Source organism: Oncorhynchus mykiss, chromosome 16 (assembly GCF_013265735.2).
Source record: "Oncorhynchus mykiss isolate Arlee chromosome 16, USDA_OmykA_1.1, whole genome shotgun sequence".
Lineage (NCBI taxonomy): Eukaryota > Metazoa > Chordata > Actinopteri > Salmoniformes > Salmonidae > Oncorhynchus > Oncorhynchus mykiss.
Window position 1 is genome coordinate 25,795,141 of NC_048580.1, and position 18,414 is coordinate 25,813,554.

General features: G+C 41.7%; 1 protein-coding gene across 4 annotated transcripts in view; it reads left to right on the plus strand.

Moving 5' to 3' along the window:
• Positions 1-832: 832 nt before the first annotated feature.
• svild (supervillin d) overlaps positions 833-18,414 on the plus strand; it is a 111,034-nt gene continuing 93,452 nt past the window's right edge. Inside the window, exon 1 of one of the 4 annotated variants that reach the window (XM_036946614.1) lies at positions 833-1,255. The gene's annotated coding sequence lies outside the window, so the exon portion shown is untranslated. Of the gene's footprint in view, positions 1,256-18,031; positions 18,267-18,414 lie in introns of those variants that run through there. The other 3 variants (XM_036946612.1, XM_021565408.2, XM_036946613.1) reach the window with 3 other exon arrangements.

The window sequence follows — 18,414 nt, forward strand, 5'->3', positions numbered from 1 at the left end:
AAAGTGGAGTCTCTCAGAGTGACCAGGAGTGGTCTTATTAGGATGAATTGTATTTCTGAAGAACAAAGGAAGATTGCAGTGAGCTTCAAAAGAAACCCGAACAACAGAAGTTTTGTGTTTTGAACTTGGGAGTAGAGCACCCGCCAAAGGAGTCATCTCAGGAGTGACGACGGATGTTCAGGTTGAATACCTGAAGAAAATTCCTGGTGTAGTTAGTGCCCTGCGTCTGACCCGTTGGGTGAATGGAGAAAAATAAGAAAGTCTGTCAGTTCTGTTGTTTTTTGATAAAGAGTAAATACCTACGCATGTAAAGCTTGGTTATGTAAGATATTCTGTAAGAGCTTTCGTCCCCAAACCATTGCAGTTTAAGAATTGTAAAGGATTTAGCCAAGTTTCAAGTGTGTGTAGACGGACAGAGTATATTGAAGAACGGTGTGTAGAAGGACGTCAGTATTGCAATTGTGGTGGGAATCATGATCCTGAGCTCCTGGAGTGCCCTGTCAGGGTGAAGGACATTGAGGTGGCAAAAGTTAGAGAGATCAATTGAAAATTGAAAATTGATCTCCTATGCGGAGGCAATTAAAATATTTGAGAAAACAAGTGATGCTAGTGAAGATATGGTAGTGGAGGTTCCCTCCCAGGTTCGTTTATTTATTTATTGCTTTGGTAGTTTTTTGTGTGTGTATTTTGTTCAATTTTTGGGAATCCTGTTTCCATCCCGCACAGTAGATGGCAGGATGCACATAAAATTGTGCGATCGCCAATATACCATAGAAGAAGAAGTAGAAGCTGTAGTGTCTTGTCCGCGAACAGCAGGAGTGGGCGGGCTTTCAAGTTTTGAAGCTATTGGAAAGTAAAATACACACCGCACTTCAAAATCGTAGTGCACTGGGTAGGCTTTTAGCACCCGATGTGGTTGTGTATTTGGAGTTTCTCATCGCCACTTCCAAGTTACCGTGGGAAAGTCACAAACTACAGTATCCTAACTGTAGGATATATCGTAGTAGGATTTATTTAACAACAGTTGAAGCCTGTTGCCTCCCGCTGTTGGACAAAACGGCATTTTCATTACATTTTCATTCGCTCTAGCTACAGTTTCAGTGGACTTGGAAGTTTAAATCCTTTCGTGAATTAAAATCGAAAGAAAACCCACCTGGCCGTCTGGTAACTGGTTCAACAAACTGCAGCAGAAGGGGAATGTGGTTTGTTGACGATAGCCAATCCTTCCGTTGGCTGTTCTCCATTTGAAAAACAGGTATGTAGGCTAGATATTATGTAGCAATTGATCTGTTTTGAAGTTACGCGCGCGTTTCATGAATGAATATATACACATTTCACGCCATACATTCATTGAGTTAGTCATTTTCCTTAGTTTGTAAACCATTTGTCTATAATTACATTTGCCATTTTCCTATCAAAAACACACGTCACCAAATTACATCACTACAGACACTGCACTGTAACTGAGTGTTTCTTAATGTTGCCAGTTATGTTCTAGTAACTGATCTGTGATATTGAAAGATGTCATTCAATTGCCTGAAAGACAACTTGTCTGCATAGATTTTGTCGGAGAAGTAGGTCTACTGCTGTAGTCTACTTAGCTGATCTGTATATATAGGTGGGTGTGTGCATTTTGTGTTACGCTCAAAGATCAACTGCTCACTCAGACTTTGATGTTAAGGGCAAAATTGTGGTGTAGATGGGGGAGGGATGAACAGTAGACCGGGTCCAGGGGTACTCCCCCTAATAAAAAATAAAAAAAATACAATTTATAACGAATTTCCTACAATTCTACAGTTTAGAAAAAAAACATTTTTAATTAACCTTTACTTAACAAGGCAAGTCAGTTAAGAACAAATTCTTATTTACAATGACGGCCTACCAGAAGGCAAAAGGCCTACTGAGGATAGGGGCTGGGATGAAAAATATAGGACAAACACACATCATGACGAGAGACCTAAGACAACAACAGCATGGCAGCAACACATAAAAACACAACATGACAGCAACATGGTACAATCACAAAACAAGGTACAAACATTGGGCACAGACAACAGCACAAAGGGCAAGAAGGTAGAGACAACAATGCACCACACAAAGCAGTCACAACTCAGTAAGAGTGTGCATGACTGAGTCTTTGAATGAAGAGATGGGGATAAAACTGTACGGTTTTATTTTTTATTTTTTTTGCAGCTCGTTCCAGTCTCTAGCTGCAGCAAATTGAAAAGATGAGCAACCCAGGGATATGTGTGTGCTTTGGGGACCTTTTAACATAATGTTACTGGCAGAACGGGTGTTGTATGTGGACGATGAGGGCTGCAGTAGGTATCTCAGATAGGGGTAGTGAGGCCTAAGAGGGTTTTATAAATAAGCATCAACCAGTGGCTCTTGTGACGGGTATACAGAGATGACCAGTTTTACAGAGTAGTATAGAGTGCAGTGATGTGTCCTATAAGGAGCATTGGTGGCAAATCTGATGGCAGAATGGTAGAGAACATCTAGCCGCCCGAAAGCACCCTTACATGCTGACCACACCACTCGCGTCGCGTGCTAAAATAGAAGTTGCCTCTCCTGCCTCTCCCATCTCCTCATTGGTTTATAGAAGCAGATACCCACGTGGGTATCTCCTCATTGGTTATACCCACGTGGGTGATTGAAAGACGAACTGAGGTCGGTCATCGTCATGGTAATACTATTAGATGCCAATCGCCATATAAAGTCCAAAGAAGAAAAAGCCTGGAAGGAGGTGCGATGACTAGAAACAATTCGGTTGACAGTTTTATGTGTGGATTAATTGTCAGCGTAGAGGACCTTGTGCATTTCAGGTAAAATAACTCAACATTTATATCCCAGGACAAATTAGCTAGCAACAGCAAGCTAGCTAAATAGGACAAATTAGCTAGAACTGCAAGCTAGCTAGCTAAATTGCCATAAATGTTTAATGCTTTTCGACCTGTCCCCTAATTAATACAATTGGTTCAGAGTTTGTTTTGATATTTCAACCTGTGTGTCGTGATCGCGTTTGTTGTGGGTGGACAAAATCAATTTGCACTCGGCCGGTTTGGGTACGATGTTACCTGCCAACCTATAAATTACATATCCTTAATCTAGCATGGGTAGGGTGGTCATCTGAATCATAGTTAGTTAGGCAGCTGTTGTAGAGGCAATCAAGTCTAGATTTAACCTTAGCCTGCAGCTGTGATATGTGCTGAGAGAAGGACAGTGTACCGTCTAGCCATATTCCCAAGTACTTGTGAGGTCACTACCTCAAGCTCTAAACCCTCAGAGGTAGTAATCACACCGGTGGGGAGAGGGGCATTCTTTGTACCAAACCACATTGTTTTGGAGGTGTTCAGAACAAGGTTAAGGGCAGAGAAAGCTTGTTGGACACTAAGAAAGCTTTGTTGTAGAGTGTTTAACACAAAATCCGGGAGGGGCAAGCTCTGAGTGTAAGACTGTATCATCTGCATATCTGCATATGGATGAGAACTTCCTACTGCTTAAGCTATGTTGTTGTTGTAAATAGAGAAGAGTGTGGGGCCTAGGATTGAGCCAAGGGGTACTCCCTTGGTGACAGGCAGTGGCTGAGATGGCAGATGTTCGGACTTTATACACTGCACTCTTTGAAAGAGGTAGTTAGCAAACCAGGCCAAAGACCCCTCAGAGACACCAATACTTCTTAGCCGGCCCACTAATGGAATGGTCTACCGCAGTGGTTCCCAAACTTTTTATAATCTTGTACACCTTCAAACATTCAACCTCCAGCTGTGTACCCCCTCTAGCACCAGGGTCAGCGCACTCTCAAATATTGTTTTTTGCCATCATTGTAAGTCTTCCGCGCAGACACTATACAATACATTTAAACATAAGAATGAGTGTGAGTTTTTGTCGCAACTCGGCTTGTGGGAAGTGACAAAGAGCTCTTATAGGACCAGGGCAATAATAATAATAATAATAATAATAAATCATTTTGATCTTTATTTAGCCATCTTACATATAGAACCTTATTTGTTCATCAAAAATGGTGAATAACTCACCACAGGTTAATGAGAAGGGTGTGCTTGAAAGGATGCACATAACTTTAGAATTTTGGGTTGTATTGGAGAGGGTTTGTCTTAAATAATTTTTCCCACACAGTCTGTGCCTGTGTTTAGTTTCTTGCTAGTGAGTGCCAAGAACCACTTGTTGCAATTTCGATGAGGCTCTCTTGTTCAGATATCAGTAAGTGGACTGGAGGCAGGGCATGAAATGGATAAAGAATCAAGTTGTTTGTGTCGTCAGTTTCGGGAAAGTACCTGCGTAATTGATCACCCAGCTCACTCGGGTGCTTCACCATATCACATTTGACATTGTCCATAAGCTTGAATTCATTTGAAAACAAAAATGATGATGGAATGATGGAAAGACCTGTGTGTTGTCTTTGTTAATGCAGACAGAGAAGAGCTACAACTTCTAAATCATAGCCTCAAATTTGTCCCGGACATTGAATATAGTTGCGGAGAGTCCCTGTAATCCTAGATTCAGATCATTCAGGCGAGAAAAAACATTGTATGAGGAACTCGTCAACATGCAAGCGGTCAGATAATTGAAAATTATGGTCAGTAAAACTAAGCTCGTCTCCATTTAAAAAAACGGGTCAATACTTCTGTGCTGGTATGCTATAAAAGTGTTACATGGTCGCTGCCTGTATTGCATAATGCAGAAAATACACAAGAGTTCAGGGGCCTTGCTTTAACCATTTTTCGCGGTAGTGTTCAAAACGTCTTTCCAGCTGTTGGGTATTCCCTTGGCAGCAAGAGCCTCTCGGTGGATGCTGCAGTGTACCAAAGTGGCGTTGGGAGCAACTGCTTGCACTCGCGTTACCACTCCACTATGTCTCCCAGTCATGGCTTTTGCGCCATCATTACAGATACCAACACATTTTGACCACCAAAGTCCATTTGATGTCACAAAGCTGTCCAGTACTTTAAAACTATCCTCTCATCCTCTTCTGCAAACCAGGACAACATGTCTTCCTTAATTGACCCCCCCATAAATGTAACGGGCATATACCAGGAGCTGTGCCAGACCCGCCACGTCTGTTGACTTATCCAGCTGTAACGCATATAATTCACTAGCTTGTATGCAAAGCAGTAATTGTTTCAAAACATCTCCTGCCATGTCACTGATGCATCGTGAAACAGTGTTGTTTGATGAAGTCATTGTCTGTATAGTTTTTGGCCTTCTCCCCCAGCGTTGTCCCAGCCTTATCTGCGGCAGCAGGAAGAATGAAGTCCTCCACAATAGAATGGGGCTTGCCTGTCCTAGCTACTTGGTAGCTCACTATATAAGATGTTTCTAACCCCTTCTTATTAATGGTATCTGTTGCTATACATGACTTTCGAGTAGTAAGACATCTTTATTCTGGCTCAAACTCCCATGACTTATTTTTCAAATGGTCATGTTTCATTTCTAAATATCTTCGCAAGAGTGAAGGTTTCCCGTGAGAGTGTAACGGTTAATGTGATTGGATGTTAATTATTTGACTAGGCTACCTGTATTTGACATTGTGTTGTTTTTTCACTGGACACTAGATGTTTCACTGCCAAAAATACAATTAAACCGAGGCTACTCAGCCGAGAAAAAAAAAACTCACCCAAATGTATAGCCACGTTGGAAAATATAAATGTACTGTTTGAAAATGTGAATTACAAAAAAAATATAATTTGTTCTTCACATTTTTAATTGTGTACCACTTCCCCAGTTTGGGAATACCCGGTCTACCGTATCAAAAGCTTTAATAAAAATAGCAGCACAACATTGCTTATAATCAAGGGCAATCGTGACTTCATTTAGGACCTTTTAAGGTTGCAGTGACACATCCAGTTTGACATGACTTATGCCTTTTCTTGAGGGTTATATGGAGGGATATTTTGAAAACACAGTATAAGTGGAAGGATAAGTCGCCACGATCACTAGTGGAGGTATTTCAAGGCAAATATTATGAAGACACAGTTGAGTTGTATTATGATGCACACATGCATATTTATTTACATTTAGAACAAGAACACACAAAAGATGAAGACTGAGTTATATTATAGTTAGAGTTTGCCTACCTTATGCCCAGTCCCTATATATGTACCATGGATAAAGACTGACACTTGTGTCATGTTTTTAAAACTCATTTCATGCAATTCTAAACATTCTGCCATTTTGCTTTTGAAGTGTTAATATGCTAACATGCCCCCCCCATCCCCCTTGGCAATTTCGCCTGTGCTTAATGTTGTTACATATTTACATAGTCTGGAGATATGCGAGTCCTTGTGGCTTCCTCCTTTGTTTAGTTCCCATGCTAGTAAGACTAGATCAGGTAGCCTACTGTGAAGATGTAGATCTTGTTCAGTGTTTTCTACACCCCGAACAGCCAGTCTATTTCACAATATTGTCAAAGTATCTGCAACTGCAATCAACAGAATATTCCAACTGAATAACACATCATTAGTATGTGGCCAATTGGTCTTAACTTCTCACGCCACTATTCCATGTATTCTGCTTTTGTATCAATACAGTCAAGTGCCAACTCTTCTAAAACAGCTGCTAGACGAGAGCTCCATTGAATGTGAATGTCATTCATGCACCGCACTGTTGAATGGAGCCCATACACTGAATGAGCTCAACGTCATAAAAGCTAACTCTATTCTTGTTTCACCCACTGTATTGGCCTTGGCGGTGTGCCCAGAAAACTACCCTAAGTGTTTTGGTTGACAGAGCATATACTTGAATCTTGGACAGCCTGGGTTCTCCTCAAGCAAGGCAGAGACAAAATCTCTGCAAACAATGACTGCGAACGAGCAAGCAGGGGAAGTGTTCTTAAACACACCTGTGAAATCAAAGTTAAAGAAGCAAGATAAAACAGAACAAGAATGTGCTGTAGGCCTAGTTGTTTCATACTGTAGTAGTAAGATGTAACATAAGGCAGCCATTTTGCCATAGGAGTGAATGTTTGAGTGCGGCATGAGCTTAGTTGGCAAAATATTATTTTGCAATCAAGGCATTATCTGTCCATATAGCAGCTCCATGCCAGCTGTATGAAACAAGGTACAAGTAAGTGTAGTGTGTGTGTGAGAGTACTGTGCACAATGTGTGTGCAGGAGTTAGGCTGGTTTTGTGCAGTACATTTCTGTCAAGCACTTGTGTGTTATGTCATCATGATACTGTAGTTAAAGGCATGCACTGCTTTGGGCTGGATGTATTTGTGTATAGTTCATACGTGCATAATCTATGAGCTGAATTACTCTCACCTCAATTAGCCACATAATCCCAAATTTGAAAGCAACTGTTTTATGGAAGAGGTGCTGTGCCATTTTACCTACATCTCCCCCACATAGGCCAGCCCCCTAGAAATTTGAGTTCTAACCGATGAGATCCAGCCCCTCGGCATTTGAGTGACAGCTAGTAAGAATCACACACAGCCGAGCGAGAGGGGGAGCAATGACGTGCTGCACATATCTGCAAATTGTTCTCTTACTAAACTGCCTTTATCACACTGCTACTACAATTCTTATTTTTACTCTGACTGTTGGTAGTTTTGTAGCTACACTGTGGACATAATGATATTTGAGGCAGACTAATTTTATCATGGATAAAGTAGACACATCTCTGACAGTACTAGCTATGTCACAACAGGCCTTCCGGCCATATCATACCCAACCATCGGCTAGAGTTAAGCAAGAAGGGGAGAAGAATGTTGATGGGTGTCTTGATATGCCACATTGTGTTTGGGTAAAAAAAAAAAAAAAAAGGTTTTTCATAATGACCTACTACATGCGCATACAAGGCCTTCTTGCCCCAGAGAGAACATTCTAGCTAAAACAGTGGAACATTTCCAAGCAGGGAGCGGTACTCGTTTTCTCTGACTTTGTTTCTCTGTTTTACCCATCCTTTTACTTTGACCATGTAAATGGAATGGAGACTCCAAACAAGGTGACATTGACTCCATTGTTTGGCAGTTAAGTGGTAAGTGTCATCATCAATCAGCTGAACGTGTGACTGTGTCACTCAACAAAGGGGGGAATGAAGAGGAGAGAGGATGAGGTGAATGAGGGTGGCTGGTGAGCCCTATGTTGGATAAAGCTTGGTTTGGCACACCTGAAGTGCTCCGCTAAGATAAGGGGGTATTGAATTTGTGTGATGTTGACAGCTCTCACTTTGCAATGGGGTTGACTTGTTGCTCAAGCCATATTGCTATTGACACTGCTAACATTCCGGTCCCTGACAGACAATGTTAAAAAAAAAAGTTTTTTGTTAGGACACTAGATGAAGCACCTCTCCTTTGGTGCAACTGCCTGAGATTAAACCTGTTTAACCTCATCCACTAATATCCTTCATTAACATTGTATGACACATATGGTTGCAAAGTGTTGGAAAATGTCCATGGTAAGTTAAGCCCTGGAATTTGGGGAATTTTGCTTAAAAAAAGTTAGCTTCTAAGTGGACCTTTTTTTGTGGCATACACAAGGCAATTCTAGGTCTTGTGGCATATTTTGATTAAATTATCCCCAATTTAATGGAATTGCAACCCTCTGCATGCACAGTGAATAGTTCCATCACATGTACAGCTGATTCTGAAGATATTGCACACTAATGAGATGCTATTGAGCCCACATTACTACACTGTCTGAGACAATGACTACATGCTTTCTGGTAAGTTTTGATTACAATATTGGGTGGGGTGAATATATTTTATGACATGCATGATTTTTTTTGTTGTCAACTAGTAAATCGTAGTCTACAGCAAAGTGTGTTTTAAACATTTACAACTTAGTAACAATTTCTGCTAGTTGGTGTTTACTACCATGTGGGTTTTAGCTTGCTTGAGCCTGTTTCCATACATGTTTAATTTTAAAACATTTATCTTACGAAGGAGTTGTTTAATCTAACTGCTTAACTATTTATCTGTGCGTGGAATATAAAAAAAAATAATAATTTAATTAATAATTTAAACAATTTTTCTAATCTTTAACAGCCATTATCTGATGTCTGGAGACATTTCACTGCAGCTAATGTAGAAGGAAAAGCTGTGTACATTTGCAAATACTGTGCCAAATCATATGTGAAGAATGCAACAAAGATGCAGAATCATCTGGCCAAGTGCATAAAGTTCCCTCAGAGCTCACAACAAGCAACCTCTGACTTCTATTCCAGGTGAAAATGATGAATCAGACACCTTACACGGAACCCAAACCGCTGCGCGCGTGCACCATCGTGCATAAATGTATTTTGTCCCCCCACACCAAACGCGATCACGAAAAATATCAAAAGAAACTCTGAACCAATTATATTAATTTGGGGACAGGTCGAAAAGCATTAAACATGTATGGCAATTTAGCTAGCTGGCTTGCACTTGCTAGCTAATTTGTCCTATTTAGCTAGCTTGCGGTTGCTAGCTAATTTGTCCTGGGATATAAACATTGAGTTCTTATTTTACCTGAAATGCACAAGGTCCTCTACCCCACCAATTAATCTATACATAACGGTCAACCGAATCGTTTCTAGTCATCTCTTCTCCTTACAGGCCTTTTCTTCTGTTGACTTTATATTGTGATTGGCAACTTTCAAAAATTAGGTGCATTACCGCCACTGACTTTGTTTGTCTTTCAGTCACATATAACAAATGAGGAGATGGCATGTGGTTATCTGCTTCTATAAACTAATGAGGAGATGGGAGAGGCAGGACTTGCAGTGTGATCTGCGTCACAAATAGAACTGACTTCTATTTTAACGCTTGGCAATGCAGACGCTCGTTGGCGCGCACAATAAAATTATTTTGCGACGAGAGCAGTGTAGTCAACCTGTTATCGCTAGCAACAGCTCATGGACTCAATTGAGGAATGTCGTCAGAGAAATGCTGATGAATGTCTTGCTCGAGCTGTGTATGCAACTGGTTAACCTCTGCTCACAGGCAATGTGCATTGGAAGAGATTTCAGAATGTTCTTCGCCCAGCATTCACCCCAACCAGACATCCTTGTTCTACTCATTTGCTGGATGTAGAGTTCAAGTGAAGGTCTAGCAAATCATAGAGAAAGCCGACTATTGCAATCATCTCTGATGGGTGGTCGAATGTTTGTGGGAAAGGAATAATTAACTACATCACCACACCTCAACCAGTATTCTACAAGAGAACAGACACAAGGGACAACAGACACACCGGTCTCTTCATTGCAGATGAAGGCAGTCATCAATGACCTTGGACCACAGAAGGTATTTGCACTGGTGACAGACAATGCTGCAAACATGAAGGCTGCTTGGTCTAACGTGGAGGAGTCCTACCCTCACATCACACCCATTGGCTGTGCTGCTCATGCATTGAATCTGCTCCTCAAGGACGACATGGCACTGAACACGATGGATACACTTTACAAGAGGGCCAAGGAAATGGTGAAATTCCTGAAACCTATAGCAGTAGCCATTGCACGGATTGAGGGAGACAATGCCATCCTGTCTGATGTTCAGACTCTTGCAGAAGTAAGAGAAGAAATCCGTACGGCCCTGCCCACTTTATTGTTGCTCCAAGGATTGGAAACTGCAGTTCTGAAATGCATAAAAAAGTGGGACAAATTCTGCCTGAAGCCCATACATGCTGCAGCATACATGTTGGACCCCAAGTATGCTGGCAAGAGCATCCTGTCTGGTGCAGAGATCAACAAGGCCTATGGTGTCATCACTACTGTGTCTCGCCACCTTGACCTGGATGAAGGCAAGGTTCTTGGCAGTCTGGCAAAGTACACTTCCAAGCAAGGGCTTTGGGATGGAGATGCAATATGGCAATCATGCCAACTTATCTCATCAGCCACCTGGTGGAAGGGACTTTGTGGATCTGAGTCTCTTTCCCCTGTTGCCTCCATCATCCTCCTAAGCCCACTAACATCAGCCACCTCCGAGTGCAACTGGTCCTTGTTTGGGAACACACACACACACACCAAAGCACGCAACAGGCTGACCAATACAAGGGTTGAAAAATTGGTGGCCATCCAGGCAAGTTTGTGGCTTTTTGAGCCTGACAGCGAGCCATCCTCAACAAGGTTGGAAAGTGACAGTGAATGAGTCCTCAGAGTCTGATGTTCAAGAGGTGGACATTGAGGAGGTCCAGGGAGAAGACATGGAAGCCTGGGAGGAAGACAACCAAAGCTTTACTTCCTAGACTTAACATACATCTGTAAAATGATAATGTTTTTGGGAGATGCGATGGATCCTTGGGGATCATTCAATATTCCCTTTCTTTTGGTGTTCAGTGGAATCATCCCATGTGAAGAGTCAACTCATTTTATTCAAGTTCAATTTGTAACTAAATTGTTCTGTCTCCATATGATATTGTAAATATCCAATGCAAAAAACATCTACATTTTGAGTGGTATTAATATTAATTTGTGTATATTTCCAGTAATTCAAATACATTTCCACAAAATTTTCACCTCTGAATATTCCCCAAAATGTGCAACCCTAATGACACCTGACATAAACATTGGCTGGCTTTGGTCCATTGCCATCAGGCTCAAGGGCCATTAGTGTACCTACATTAATGCAGATGACGCAGTGATGTATTGTACTTAATGCAAGTATGACGTCAAGGATGAATAGCTAGTAACTATATATTGAACAAAAATATAAGTGCAACACGCAACAATTTCAAAGATTTTACTGAGTTAAAGTTCATGTAAGGAACAGTTAATTGGAATAAATTCATTAGGCCCTAATCTATGGATTTCACATAACTGGGCAAGGGCGCAGCCGTGAGTGTGCCTGGGAGGATGTAGGCCCTTCTACTTGTGACCTAGGCCCACTCACTGGGGAGGCAGGCCCAGTCAATCAGGCTTTATTACAGACCGATATACTACTCCATATCATCAACTGTCTGGGTCACGATCCCGCAGGTGAAGAAGCCGAATGTGACGGTCCTGGAGTGGTTACACATGGTCTGTGTTTGAGGCCGGTTGGATGTATTGCCAAATACTCTAAAACGGCATTGGAGGCGGCTTGTGGTAGAGAAATGAACATTCAATTCTCTGGCAACAACTGTTGGACATTCCTGCAGTCAGCATGACAATTGCACACTCCCTCAACTTGAGATATCTGTGGCGTTGTGTTTTGACAACTGCACATTTTAGTGGCCTTTTGTCCCCAGCTCAAGGTGCACCTGTGTAATGATCATGCTGTTTAATCAGCTTCTTGATATGCCACACCTGTCAGGTGGATGGATTATATTGGCCAAGGCAAAATGTTCACTAACAGGGATGCAATCAAATTGGTGGACAACATTTGAGACATAAGATGTTGTGCATATGAAACAATTGTGGGATCTTTTATTTCAGCTCATGAAACATGGACCAACGCTTTACATGTTTCGTTTATATTTTTGTTCAATGCATTCAGAAAAATTGTAACATTTTGTTACAATACAGCCGTATTCTAAAATGGATTAAATTGTTTCCCCCCCCTCATCAATCTACACACAATACCCCACAATGACAAAGTAAAAACAGGTTTTAGAAATGTTTGCAAATGTATTAAATAAAAAAACTGACGTAAAATGTAAGTATTCAGACCCTTTACTCAGTACTTTGAAGCACCTTTGGCAGCGATTACAGTCTCGACTCTTCTTGGGTATGATGCTACAAGCTTGGCACACATATATATTTGGGGAGTTTCTCCCATTCTTCTCTGCAGATCCTCTCAAGCTCTGTCAGGTTGAATGGGGAGCGTCGCTGCACAGCTTTTTTCAGGTCTCTAGAGATGTTCGATGGGGTTCAAGTCCAGGCTTTTGCTGGGCCACTCAAGGACATTGAGACTTGTCCCGAAGCCCCCCCCCCCTGCTATGTCTTGGCTGTGTGCTTATGGTCGTCGTCATGTTGGAAGGCAAACCTTAGACTGGGGGGCAGAGGTCCTGAGCGCTCAGGAGAAAAAGTGATTTTCCTTTCAAAAAAAATATGTTTTAATAAATTAGCACATCTTTTCTAAAGACCTAGAATGATGCTAAAATGTAAAAGTCAAGGGGTCTGAGAACTTTCCGAATGCACTGCATGTTATAAATGCATATTATATTGTACATGCAATACGTTTAAAGTTGTGGATGGGCCACAGGAAGATCAGAATAATTTTTTATTCCGAACGACACTTGTACTTGACTGTACAGTCCGAGAACAGTCAAAATCAAGAACCCTGGTTAAGCCTGCATTTCTTGATAGTTCAGAAACTAGTTCCCACTGGATATTCAGTAGTCAGTAGGCACCTTGAGAATGTTTGAGAAATCATATGCAACTGGTCATTTAAAGATCATTTCCTGGATTGTGAGGGGTTTAAATGAGCCCAAAAGCCTAATTTAAATGCCTTGATATATTACATAGGAATACATTGTACATTGTTCAACTGCAAAATAAATTTAAAAAAATGGTCTAACTGCGACCTTTTTAAACAAGTCCCCCGACCCATCCTTTTTCCTCAGCAGTCAAGGGGGGAGGACCATAATGGCCGTCTCGGCAGGCAGTTTCACTCTGTAAATATTTACAGTGAGTGGAGGGGATGTGACAATATGAGCAATAGGAACTCCCAGGGGAAGGGTGCTTGGGTTAGCCAGGAGGCTAATCTCCTCTAAGACATATTTGTAAATCTCGCTAGTAGTTTGTGGACATTGTAAAGCGGCCACTCTCAAAAAGAAGATAAGCTAATTTGGCCTGTGATTTAGTTCTATATGAAGTGTGCGAATTCAGTAATTGATGACACAGTAACATTGAACATATGTTGACAATCAGTCCAACTATGATTTGAAGTGTATATATCTGGACAGCATTTCCGATACAACAAGCGACACTAAGACTAATGTCTGACTGCATATGGAGTCATAGTAAAAGCCTTGTTTGCGTCTCTGGATTGTTCTCTGTTGAAGTACTGCAGTCCATACATGACACTTGAAAAACATTGCAGTCGAATGGACAGAATGTCCACTTCATCTAATTGGCCTCGCATTCATACTTGGGTCATTATCCAGCCAATCATCATCATCATCATCAAACTTTTCATAAGAGGGCACAAACTCTGACATAGCTCTGGTGGCGATGCAAATGATAGACCCTTTTATTTCCATTCAGGAAATCTCACATTACAAGACAAACTCCTGCATCAGCCTACGTATGTTTCCAGTTTCTACATAGTTCATATTTAGCAAGTAGGCTATCTGATTTTGTTGTGTATCAATGGGAATTAACTGTTAATCCCACATCTGGTAATTCCTTCCTTTAGCATGTAGTTGAGCTGTGGTTGATTTTTATAAAAGTCAACTGTTAGGCCTGGTCCCATAAAGGTTCAGTTTGTTCGACTGTATCTCTGGGCCCTAACCCATCCACTGCAAAATAGGCTATCAAGTACAAAGTAGGCTAGCTGATTTTGTTGTGTTGTCCAGAAGGGTTCAAATCTGATGTACTGTATCTCTGGGATTTACTAACCCATCCCCCTCTGCCTGTACAGCAGACCCCCTAACGGCGACTTCTCGTTAGAATTCCAGCAGTCCAGATGGTGTCTGGTGGATGCCCCGAGACCCCATGAGTTGGATAGGCTGGATGAATCATTCCACCTCGCTGTGTCCCCCCCCCCCCCCCCCCCCCCCCCCCCTCACTATCCGCCTCCTTTCTTTCTTTCTTCCTTCCTTTCCTCTCTCTCCCTCTCTGTCTGGATGACTGAGGCTGATAAGTGACATTCGCCTATATCTAACCTGAGATGGTGTTTAATGTTGTCTCTTTTTTTTTTGATATCCTAGAGTAACCACCTTTCCAATTTAGTCTGTCAGTTTTTCCCAAACTGCAATGCAGTTTCCCCCAGGGGTGCTCTTGGGAAACACTACCAGGAGACTGCTTATATACTTTTTTATCAACAATATCACTGTGAGCTAAAGAAGCGCATTGTATATCATTTATTTTTATAGATTGACAATTTTAAAACATACTGGAGTAAGGAGTCAGTTGGTTTGCCCCCCCCCCCACCACCACCATTGAAAAAATATACATATATTTTGGAAGCTATAGAAATACATTTTATTAATCATGTCTACATTTGTTTTTGCCACATTTATTATATTGGACACCCTAAAGCAAATGTGTTTTAATATGTGAGCTGAACTTAAATATATTAAAATATTTTCCTTAAAGTATACTTTTTTGAAAGTTCTAATGTTACTGTCTCCACTACAACAAATTTAGTTAAATCCTTTTTAATATCTAATTGAAATACTGTAGAATTCCTTTCACTATTATGGAGGACTGCTCTTTCTGGGTAGTGCCAATATGGCTGACCGGTGGTTTCAAAGCCTGTCATTTGCCAGTACACAGCATCAGCAATCCAGGGTTTATAGAAGTCATTGAAGGCTACTCAAGCCAAGGTAACCCAGTGCAAAAAAAATGTTTGACAAAGGGTGTTTATTTGATGAAGGGTGCGGACGTGTGGTAGTAAGATACTACATTGCTCTCATAAGGACTTCCTGTGTGTCTACTCTGGCTGCAGTAGCCCTTTGAGAGCAGTCCAGCTGGGCACGCCACGCATGGTAGGAGTTTGTCTGAGCGCCGGTTACGGGGAATTCCTGATCTGCCAGTCTGATAATGGACACAAAAACACACCACCCTTCCTCTCTGATGATAATACAGTGGCTTCAGAAAGTATTCATAACCCTGGACTTGTTCCACATTTTGTTGTGTTACAGCCTTCATTTAAAATTTATAAAATGTAGTTTTTGTCACTGGCCTTCACCCAATACCCCATAATGCCAAAGTGGAATTATGTTTTTAGACATTTTTACAACAACAAAAATAACCCCGTATGTTATGGCAAATAAGTTCAGGATTAAAAATGTGCATAACAAGTAGCATAAGTTGCACTACTGTTTTAACATGATTTGAATGACTACCTCATCTCTGTACTCCACAATTATCTGTAAGGCCCCTCAGTTGAGCAGTGAATTTCAAATACAGATTCAACCACAAAGACCAGGGAGGTTTTCAAATGCGTGTTCTCTCAAAGTAGGGCCCCTATTGGTAAAGCAGACGTTGAATATCCGTTGGAGCATGGTGAAGTTACTAATTACACTTTGGTTGGTGTGTCAATACACCCAGTCACTGCAACAATACAGGTGTCCTTCCTAACGCCGTTGCCAGAGAGGGAGGAAACCCCTCAGGGATTTCACCGTAAGGCCAGTGGTGGATGTAAAACAAGTTTAATTGCTTTGATAGGAGAAAACTGAGGATTGGATCAGCGACATTGTAGTCACTCCACAATACTAATTTAATTGACAGAGTGAAAAGAAGCTTGTACAGAATAAAATAATTCCATAAGAACAGACAAAATTCTAGAGGAAACCCTGGTTGTCTGCTTTCCACCAGACACTTGAAGATGTCACCTTTTCAGCAGGACAATAATCTAAAACCAAGGCCAAATCTACACAAGTTGGTTACGAAGAAGACCGCGAGGGGTCCTGATTAGCTGAGTTACAGTTTTGACTTAAAGACATGAAAATGGTTGTCGAGCAATGATCAATAACCAATTTGACAGAGCTTGAAGGATTTTGAATAGAATAATGGGACAATGTTGCACAATCCAGGTTTGGGATCTCTTCGAGACTTACCCAGAAAGACTCACAGCTGTAATTGCGCCTAAAGGTGCTTCTACGAAGTATTGACTCAGTGGTGTGAATACTTTTGTTAATTAGATTTCTGTATTTAATTTTCAATACATTTGGAAACATTCCTAAAACATGTCTCCACTTTGTCGTTATGGGATATTGTGTGTAGATGGGTGAGTAAAAATATATATTTAATACGTTTTGAATGCAGGTTGTAACACAAAGTGTAATAAGTCAAGGGGTATGAATACTTTCTGAAGGCTCTGTAGGCCAGCAGGACGTCTGTGTGTGTCGTAATGGACTGTATTGCGTACTTCTGTGTGGTACTTTCTACCCTTGTCTACAGCACAGTGTCTATGTGCTGCTGTGCAGATATTGGTCCATCTTTTTGTGAGTTTTCAATTCATTTCCTTCACGTTTGACTAAGGCAAACAGAAAGCCGGAAGACTGGGACAAAGGGGATCACTAAGAAACCAGAGCACAAATCGAGGAATAGAATTTAACAGTGCTTTTCCATTGGGTGTGTTGTGTGTAAAGCACATTACCAGAGTGTGTATTTGGGAAACAATAGCCATTGTCTCTCAAAGGCACTCCTGAGGAATTAAAGGAAGCAACCCACTTTTTCAGCGTAGCTACAAGCTTTCACTGTATCAGTAAATAAAACAGAACCCAGTCAGTTCAAATATACATAACATTACAGTTATAAAGGCAAAATGGAGTTGAGGGGCATGACTAGGCTTGGTTGTTATGTCAACAGCAGACAGTGGGTGGCTGGTCACAGTCAGTGGGATTGTGTGGGTTAAAGGGATCTGGCTGGGGAGGAGTGTGTGTGTCTGTGTTTGACGGATTTGCCTCAGACCTTGTTTTTACCCCGTCCTGCGCTCCCCTTTCAACCTCCTCACCCCGGTATCACCAGACAAGGGCCTCTTGGCACCCTGGTGAATCATGCCTCACAAAACAGAAAATCTGCCCACACAACACCCCCTTTCCCAGCCCCCCCATCCCTTCCCCTCTCTATTCCCACCAACTAAAGCACAAGGAAGGGATGAGTCACATCAATAAAGGGGCCTGCCATGCAAAACCCGCCCAAGCTGTCAGCGTTCCCTTTTAAAGCTCTTTATTAGCAGAATAACGTCTTGGAGGAGTGGATACTAGTGTTAAAAGTCTCTGCAATTGTAATTAAGCCCTCGTTTTGCAGATGATGGCACTCTGGGCCCTTAAACTGCCATACGATGAGCATCAGCCTCTATGGCTTTGTAATGGGAAACACATTGGTTTTCCAGTATGCGGTCTATTACGGTATGGGGTGGAAATGCATGGCACCATGGCCCCGCCCCTATGGCGTTTTTCGCCTGTGGTTGGTTAAATAGTTTTGGCCTAAGCTGCTGCTTAGCACATGTAGATGTCAGATAGCGTTATTGGATTACGGGCTGATGACCCATACTGAGCTTCGTCTCCTCGCTGCCTGGTCACATGACCCGTCTGGAATCGCACACTGCTAGAAACGGGACAGGAAACTCACCCACTTTTGCTGCTGTCCGGAGATGTGCGTCTACCGGTCTTAGCTTAACACCCTTTTCTTAAAAACATTATTTTCAACTAGAGGCATAGTGTAGCCTACAGGAAAAGGTAAGGCTATATTTTTCCTAAGATACTGTAATATCTCAGTGGCATACCCTATTTCTCTCACTCATTTTATTCTCCTCTCCGTGGGTGCTTGCACTTGATGGCAAATCGCTTTGACTTGCCACGAGTGAGAGACTTTTATAACGGAGAC